At 35.8% G+C, this 9,466-nt stretch overlaps 1 pseudogene; it reads right to left on the reverse strand.

Moving 5' to 3' along the window:
* LOC103591289 overlaps nt 1-8,780 on the reverse strand; it is a 10,840-nt pseudogene extending 2,060 nt beyond the window's left edge.
* Nucleotides 8,781-9,466: the final 686 nt, after the last annotated feature.

A 9,466-nucleotide genomic window follows, 5' to 3' on the forward strand; every position in this document is an offset into this window, starting at 1 on the left:
ACTGAGTTTGCATTTTATTTTTTAAGTACCTACAAAATAAGAAACTGCATACCTGAGATAACCATGAGATTGATATCTGTACCTGCAATTTAATAAACCAGAATATGAGTGTTTTTTCTTCACATGTGTTATCTTAAATTCTCTACACTATCATGTTTCCAGAAGATTTTAGGAACAGAACTATATAATTAGTATTTTGATTAACAGGTACTTTATTAACCAGTGTTAGCAAACAGAGGAGAAGACAATTTGTCATTCATTGTTGTATGCATACTATCCCTTCACAAATATTTGTTGAATGAATAAATGGTTTTCAAATAATTATACTTAAAATTTAAAAATATAAAGAGAAATGTTTAATATTTATCTTATGATTCAGAAGAATATACTAAATTTCAATTGTAGGCAATTACATGTAATCTAAATAAATTCTTTGATACCTTGAGAAGGGCACTTAAAAAAAATCCCTGTTATCAACTTCTTTATATGCTATTTGTTTCTTTTTTGAGAATCTATAATCCAAAGTAATTTGTTTTAATTTCATTTTGGAGTTATGAGGGAAAGGGAAGCTATTTGTATTTTGAATTCCCAGTCCTATAAACTTTGCCCTGAACCCAAGGTAAAAAACCCTCAAAGACGTCATCTGGGTCATTTACTCATAAGGCTTTCAAAGTACAGAGGAGTATCACTTATACAGCCTGCAGAAAGACAGCATGGCATAATGGAAAGAGTTGAGGCCTCTGAGCATAGCTGCAGATCTTTGCCCTGACACTTATTAGGCATGTAGATTTGTTCAGGTTAGTCAACCACAGAGTTGCAAAGTCCAGCCTCATCCCAGGCCCATTTGGTTCCAGAAGGTTCTGCATAATGAAAGAATGTGTGCAAAGCACATTTTCATTTAACAGTATTGCATTCTCATCAAGCCCAAGTTCTATATATGTTTCCATACGTCAACTTTCTTACTCAAGAGATGTTATAGAAAATATGACATGGAACTCACCAATTGTAAAAGGAGATCAATATAGAAAAATGGCAATCAAGAAAAGAGAGTACACATACCTAGACTACCTCATGAAAAGCAAACAGCCCAGATAAATATGCTGTCTTTATAGCATCCCTGGGCCAAGTGAATCACACCATCATGAGATAGATTTCTCCATGGGAAACATTTTCTGTGACTCAGAATACTCAACCTTGAATTTATTCTGTAAAAAAAAGAAAGAAAGATATAAGTTCTTTCTCTGACACATGGGGCTTAAGCTCTGTGGCAAATATTTCAAGCAGAAAGATTCAAAGTCTTTATACAGTTTCCACCATTAAAAAGAGACATCTTAAGGAAAATTGCAATAATGGTAGCAGTAGCCATATCTGTCCTCTGCTAGGTAAACACCAATAATATTTTAGAGTGATATCCTAAAGATAGTTTTAAACCATGCTGGGTTACATGGTAGATATTTCTTTGAATAAAATTACAGTTTGGGGTACAGAGACAGAATTAAGAAAAAAAAAAGCATATAATACGAAATTATACAAACCCGACATCACAGGAAGAGTGACTGACTATAGCATAACATTGACTCGAGGGTATTGCTATGTGCATTCTTTTTTCCAGATGCTTCAAACAAGGCAAACAGCTTTTATCAGTAATATGCGGCAGAGACTAAAAGTTTAAGCTAACCTTTATTTCACTAGTTAGCAAACTTGAAGTAGTCAAATATGATCATTTACAGAAAAATGTAGTGGGATTTGTTCATCTTCCCATATATGTGAGCTTAGCTCAGAAGTTAAGAGTAACCACAGTTAAATTGGCATACACTTTCTATCTCGGAATAAATATGGCAAGTAGAAATCAGTAAAAATGCAGTTTGCAGTTGGATTCCACCGTTGATGGGGTTATACAAGTAAAACAGGGTAATACTTCTAAGCCATTAACAACATGAACTACCAATAAGATTCACTATCTAGAACTCAAATGATTGTCATATTTGGCAGAAATGTTTTCTTGAATCTTAGGTGCATTATTTTTCAGGTCATTTAGTCCCTTTTAGAAAATTATAATTTTTCTACAGCATGTTTAACAAGTAAGTGAATTGTCACATTTCTAAATAGGTATATTTGATAAAATCATCGTGCTAGTACTTGGGAAGAGAGTTGCTATTTTCGTTTATCACAGTTTGCTTCTGAGGATCACTTCAATTTCTTTTTATTGTACTCGTGTCTTTTCTCCCCCAACCCCGCCGCCCCACCTTGGTGTTTGTTAGTTGCTTTTAATGTGATTTCAGAATTGTAAATGGCTCTGCATATCGGTAAGTGAATTTTGAGGGTTTTTTCTATCTAGACCAGTAAAGTAAACAGGGTGAAGTAGATAATGGCATTTGGTCCCAACAGGTTTCATTAAAGGGGTACTGAGTTAATGCTAACTTTTCCTTAGAGCACAGTTTACAGAATATACATTTCATCAATACTATTAACTTATTTGTGTTTTAGCAAATATTTTCTTAATATCCATGTAGTTTAATCAGTATGAAGCTTTTATTACTATTATTTGCACTGCTTTTAGGAGCATGGAATTCTGGCTAAAGATTTTGATTACCATTTCATCGGTGGCAAACTCAAAGGTCAACAGGAGCCAGACAGGAAATTTAAAGGGCAAAAATGGTTTGTTATAAAACAATAAAGAATAACAGGAACTGTTAAGAACTGGAGAGAGTAATTCTCATCCAAAGAGATCAGGACTGTCACTCAGTCTTGACCCATAATTGTCACCTGCCAGGTTAAACGAATTATGTCTCTAGTCCCACTTTAGCCTGAAGCATATCAGTCTGCAACCCTTGTTCTAGAAATCAGTTTGTCAAGGGTTGATTAAGTAACATAAACCAAACTAGGCTAGTGTTTTCTCTGATGTTGAAGAGTAGGAAGATAAACTATCCTATTGAGGGCTGGCTTCATGCAGTTGCAAGGGGCCCCACACTTCGAAGGGCCCCAACTTTGATTTAATGTTCTGTTGTTGCTATCTTGAAATTCTCTACTATTTTTGAACAACAGGCCCCACAGATTCATTTTGCATATGGTGCAGTAAAGTACATAGCCAGTCCTCATCCTGTTCAGGGTAACATTTGAAGTATTTTTCTCCAGAATGAGTAAATACACCTCTCTGTAGACTTAATTAACTACTGAGGCGTGTTAGAAATGGAGGGATTAGGGTGCCATCAGTTTGCACAACCTGGTTTCTGTAAATATAGTCATGAGTAGATTTGAATAAGGAAACTAGTTCCTCTCTTCCATGTTGCTGTCTGTACTACTTGCCTGCAAAGAGAAGGCAATTTGTCCTAATTCATCAAACAAAGACACCAAGGTAGAAAGTCAACAGGTCTAGAAATTATCTGCTTGCTTCCTTTGCTTAAAAGATTTAAGGGTTTCCCTAAGAGAGACTACAGACCTCTTTTCTTTCTTTGAATTAAATATAAAAATAAAATAGATTTTTAAAATAGTTCAATGATGAATGATACTGCTAAACATGGTTTTCCCCACTTTTTAAGTTATTTCTTATTTATATGTGAAATAAACTCTTATTTCAATTTGTCATTAGAATTGGCCATAATGAATGATTTACACTCAATATGTGGTTTTAGAGTCATCTCTCTGCAGTACTGGAGTAAAGCACAACACAGATTTCTCTGGTGTTCACTAAAAAGCCATCTAACCTTTTTGTAGATCCCTAGATACCTGTAATCCACCTATTTCCAGCTCATAGAAAAAAGTATGAACATTTAACTTTAAATCTTTGGAGCAGAACTCTTAGCTGGATTAATTTATTTTTCCTACCCATCAATGTTTTAGATTTATATCCACTTTCCTGCTATATTTGGTGCCAGCACGCATTGCTTTGCTGTTGTGCAGGTATGACTAAGTACTGTCTCATTCCATTGAATAGGGCCTCATTTGTCTTGGGTTCTACAGGCTCGCTGCATACATGACAGCACACAGTGACAGTAATTTGCACTGATCTGCCCCCACTGCTAGTCCTGCTGCTACAAATAGCAATTGATTATTATGCTGTAGTGTTATTGACTGTCACTGTGAACACAAGCTTTATTTCATTTTTAAAGTAACATGCTGCAGATTTGTTTAGTATAAGAGCAAAACAGGAAAATATTCATTTCTAAGAATTATTTGCAGTCACATATGTAACTTTAAATCCTGGTCATAAAACATTTACTTTACTTTAAATCATAGTAAACAAAAACTTGTGAACACAAGCTTTATTTCATTTTTAAAGTAACATGCTGCAGATTTGTTTAGTATAAGAGCAAAACAGGAAAATATTCATTTGTAAGAATTATTTGCAGTCACATACGTAACTTTAAATCCTGGTCATAAAACATTTACTTTACTTTAAATCATAGTAAACAAAAACTTTATTGTGGTATTTATTTTAGTCTAATGTAAATAAATAACTTCCAAAAGCCATAAGAAAATCAGTATAAAACTGAAATATTTTTCCTATTTCCAATTTCAGGAAAGATATTCATAGAAAATGATTAGATACCTTTTCTTTCTTTTTGTTCCCCCTCACTTTAAATGCTCTCCCTGTCCAAGAAGAAGTTGGAATTATATTTCATACACATGTATTTCTTGACCTATCTGCTATTCTAAAAGTGTCAGTTCTTCTTAGGTTCTACAATATGATATCACCCTTTTAACTGCCCCCACCACCCCGCCACAAAAAAAAAAGTGACTTTGGAAGGGTTCCTGTGGTTAGAATGACAATTATGCATATTTGCAGAGTTAATATTTTTTAACTGGCATCAATACATTTGTGGCAGATATATCTTAATTTATAAATGTGTGCCTTCCTAAACTGCAAATTTGACTCTCTAAATCCTTTAAAGCACCACATTACCAGGTAGCAAACTGATTTATTTCATCACGCTTTGCCATCATTAGTCTTACATGCTTGGTTACTCCAGCAAGTAAACTATGCCTATCTCAATAAGAAATTTGAGATATATAGAACAAAGACTTTTAAAAGTGAAAATAAAATTATATAAAACCTCAAAGACCTTAATTGCCTAGTCCCTTTGAACAGCTCTTTGCCCTCTGAAGGACAAGCTGGAGCAAACGGAGCTCCCATTCAATCTGAATTTCTTTGTAACATTTTTCTTAAAATGTTTTATTTTATTGAAAAATAAATAGAAATTTTACATGTAATCAGAGGCACTAAAAAAAATTTAAATTCAATATATTTTTAAATAGCCATCTATTCCCTGGCCTGAAGAATACAGTCGAAAGGACAGCCAGCTATGTGTGGCTAGAAAGCAATTTCGCCTTCCCTCTCTTACACTTTGAGACCACCCAGCACCAAAAACTCTGCCAAATGAAAGTTGTAAAAGTATATCTCTGCTATCATTGTCATTATGTATAGATAACTTTTCTCTGTACTAGAAAAGGAGAAAAAGGTTGTAGAGGAATTACAGGAGTTGAGATAGTCCCATGCTTTGTTTTAGATTCAAAATGATCTGTTGTAAGCAATGCTCAAAATCTGTGTAGAGGCTGTCTGGTTAGCTCAGAGGGTTAGAGTGTAGCTGATAACACCGAGGTCCAGGGTTTGAGCCCTGTGGCCAGCCACTAACAACAACAAAAAAAACTCTTTAGAAGTAGGCAAGTGTAAGCCATAAAGGAGTAATAAAAACTATCATGTATTTTGGGTAGATTAAGCCTGTCAGAAATTACTAAAGAGTGTTTCTGCAAAATATTTTAAAAATTAGAATAATCAACAGTCTAATGTAGGCACCTTTTCCAACTATATATTTATATATGTATATATATTCTCTTGACATTTCCTTGTGAAAAGAAAATGACAGGTAATGCTTATTTCATAGCTATGACATAATCCAAATCAATGCTAAACAGCTATGCATTCATCAATTAGCACTATTTTTCTATCTGTCTATGACTCCCTGTATTGTTGTAATACCATCAAATAATCATTTGCTTTTTTATGGTAATAATCCCTTCACATTCCTTTCTTTCATCTGTATCCTTGTGTGCTATTTGTTGCTCTGCTAAATCCCTATTATAGAGGCCTATGAGTTCCAAGAGCTTGATGAATAATTGGAAATGTTTTATCCCTAAGCTTCAAAAAAGTGCTAGAAATAATTATAAGCAAGCGTCTTCTGTAGTGTCCCATATCAATCCAATCCCTGCTTTATGCTGTTTGTACGTTAGATAGAGAAGGCACCAGCGAGATCTTGCTTACCAGCTCTCGCAGCATAAAGGGGACAGATGTTTCAGTTTCCATCGCTTTTCTTCTGTCTTCTCTGTCCTTTCTAGCAGCTTGGGCTGTTCACTACAATACGTTCCACAGTTAGTCAAGCCTGTAATTTCACAAGGTACAGTTAATTATTGATCAATCAAAATGAACTTCATAATCCTTTTGGCAACTCGTGCTGTACTTGAACTTCTCTCTTGCCCATAAAATAGCTTAATGGTCTACAGTATAATGAACATGAAGGATATGAACTAATGTTCAAAGAAGCAAAACCAAAAAGATCTAAGGTGATCTAAATGACTTTCTCATCCATGCAGATAAAAGATGCTACTCCAGATGCATACAAAACTGACCACACTTCTAAGTGACAGTGTGAAGAGCCATAAAGAGAGGTAGACAAAATGCTTTAAAAAGAAAGACCATTGTGACTGGGGAAATTAGGGAATATTTTCAGATTTTATGGCCAGTTGAGCTGAACTTCGTAGGTCAAGTCATTTTCATCCAATGCAGATAAATTGGAGAAGAGCAGATGAGTGGATGGTAAGCAGGAAAGAAGGAACTCAGGGGCAAAGACTCAGTGACAGGAAATGTAAGGATGGATATTTAGTGTTCATTTGCTTTGACTGTTTATGTACCAGGCCCACAACTTGTTCCTAAAAATTGTGATGCACTTGATAAGTGCTCAAATGAGGGTGAGCTTGAGACCCAATATGTTCAAGTGGGAACTTATTTCTGCCTCAGAATGTTTCCCAATTATTTTCTGTATGTTGCCATCTCTTGTCTACTCAGAATTAGGTCCCTCATGTTCTTTTATCCTGGCCAATATGTCCCATCCCTGCCTCTGTGCCCAAGGCCAACCTAGGGGATGAGCAGTGCCTCCATGTACCACACATCCTGAGTGCAAAGTGGGCTCTCCCCTGGATTCTTTACAGAAGAGCAGAAGTTCACCTGCCCCTCTTCTCATCTTCTCTCGAGGTTTGAAGATAAGGACAGGGACGTTCAGCCTGGAGTCACTACTACTACCATTGGTGGCCTCTCTCAGGCTTGGATCCACCTCCAGGTCCTCAGTGGCACTAGCTTGATTGGATCCCAGTCTTTCTCCAGGTGACAGAACTCCACTCAGCTCCACAACCAGAAGAGTTCTAGTGTGTCTGGACCTTGGAGTCTGGACCGACCTCCAGAGACCTGAGAGAAGAGACACATTTCCTCTGTCAACATGGCTTTAGCTTTACCTCTTCCCAGGATATTTAAGAGTCAGGCTCCCTAGGAACTACCCACAGGGGCATTTAGTCCTAACAGAAAAGTGTGGTTACAGTGTAAGTCTCCAAGCAGAAGCAGTAGCAGACCTACTACAAAGCCAAAGAAACATAAGTTTTAAGGCCCCTTTCAAAACTCTGTACTAATTTTATTTACGTTTTATTATTTTATTTTATTTTATTTCGTTGTATATTGAGAAGTTACCCATTCCTCTTTGTGTCCCTTTACCCATTCCTCTTTCCCCCTCTCTCTCCCCTCCCCCCATCTATATCATATCTGTTCACTTGTCTTAACAAGTTCAAGGAATTGTTGTGATTGTTGTGTCTTCTCCCCCCCCACACACCATTTATTTGTTTGTATATTTATTTATTTATTTATTTATTTATTTTTAGCTCCCACAAATAAGTAAGAACATGTGGTATTTCTCTTTCTGCACCTGTCTTGTTTCACTTAATATAATTTTCTCTAAGTCCATTCATGTTGCAGTGAATGGTAGTATTTCATTCTTTTTTATAGCAAAGTAGTAATCCATTGTGTAGATATACCACAGTTTCCTTTTCCACTCATCTGATGATGGACATTTGGTCTGGTTCCAGCTCTTGGCTATTGTAAATAGTGCTGCAATAAACATGGGAGTAAAGGTATCCCAATTTTATATGTGTAATTTTATATATTTTTTCTCTTAAAGAGGGGCCCCAAAATTGTATGAACTTCATACACCACAAAGCCTGGCTCTGACCCTGCTTCCAACACCAGAACATTTTAGAATTTTCATCTTAAATCAAACTACTGATGAAAGCTCACAACTCCCACCCAGCCCCTTTTCTATGTCCTACATCCATCCTGTGGTGAGGCTGCTGTCCCATGATCCTTCTGCTGTCCTCTCTTTCTGGTTCTCATTAACTGCAGGATCTGATCAACAAGAACATAGACATGCACAAGTACACACACACACACACACCATTTCTAACTGTAAATAAGTATAAGTGAATATTGTTGAAGTCCATTTTATGTTTAACTGCAGGATCTGATCAACAAGAACATAGACATGCACAAGTACACACACATACACACACCATTTCTAACTGTAAATAAGTATAAGTGAATATTGTTGAAGTCCATTTTATGTTGTTGTGACAGAATACCTGAGACCAGGTAATTTATAAAGAAAAGAAGTTTATTTCTTACACTTTTGGAGGCCGGGGAGCTCAAGGTTTAGGGGCCGCATCTGATGAGGGACCTCCTGCTGCATTGTGACATGGCAGGAGGCATCACATGGTAAGAACATGTCAGCTCAGGTCTCTCTTCCTCTTCTTAAAAAGCCACCAGTGCCATCATGGACGCCTCACCTTGATAATCTTATCTAACCCTAATTACTTCCCAAAGGCCCCATCTCCAACCAACATATGAATTTGGGGATTAAGTTTCCAACACATGAAATTAGGAAAACACATTCAAACCACAGAAAATATTTATGTGAAAATGATTGTGTTACAAACTAATTTTCATATGATAGCCTATCCTGTTCAGTGTAGAAAAAGACAATACCCTATATTAATAAAATGACCAGAATCTGTAATAAAATTTGTGAAATATTAAAGCATGTTTTAAACAAATATATCTGTGTACATGATTTAAAAAACAAAATTCAAAAGATTAAAAATACATATAAAACTACATACCTTTTCTCCCTTCAGAGGTAACCACACACTTTAACCATTTCATGGGGAGAGGGGGAAGTCAGGAGAGATATTTTTAAAAGATTAACTTATGATGTCATTAAGGAACTTGCAATAGCCAAATATACAGTTATACATTTTCAGCAACTTAATATCTCCTGGTATTTAGAACATTATATGAAAATGCCCATAGAAATGACAGTCAAACACTTATAACATTAGAAATAGGATATAGAAAATACAGTTATTACCAGAGAAC

The sequence above is a fragment of the Galeopterus variegatus genome, unplaced genomic scaffold (assembly GCF_000696425.1).
Source record: "Galeopterus variegatus unplaced genomic scaffold, G_variegatus-3.0.2 Scaffold957, whole genome shotgun sequence".
In the NCBI taxonomy this organism is placed as follows: domain Eukaryota; kingdom Metazoa; phylum Chordata; class Mammalia; order Dermoptera; family Cynocephalidae; genus Galeopterus; species Galeopterus variegatus.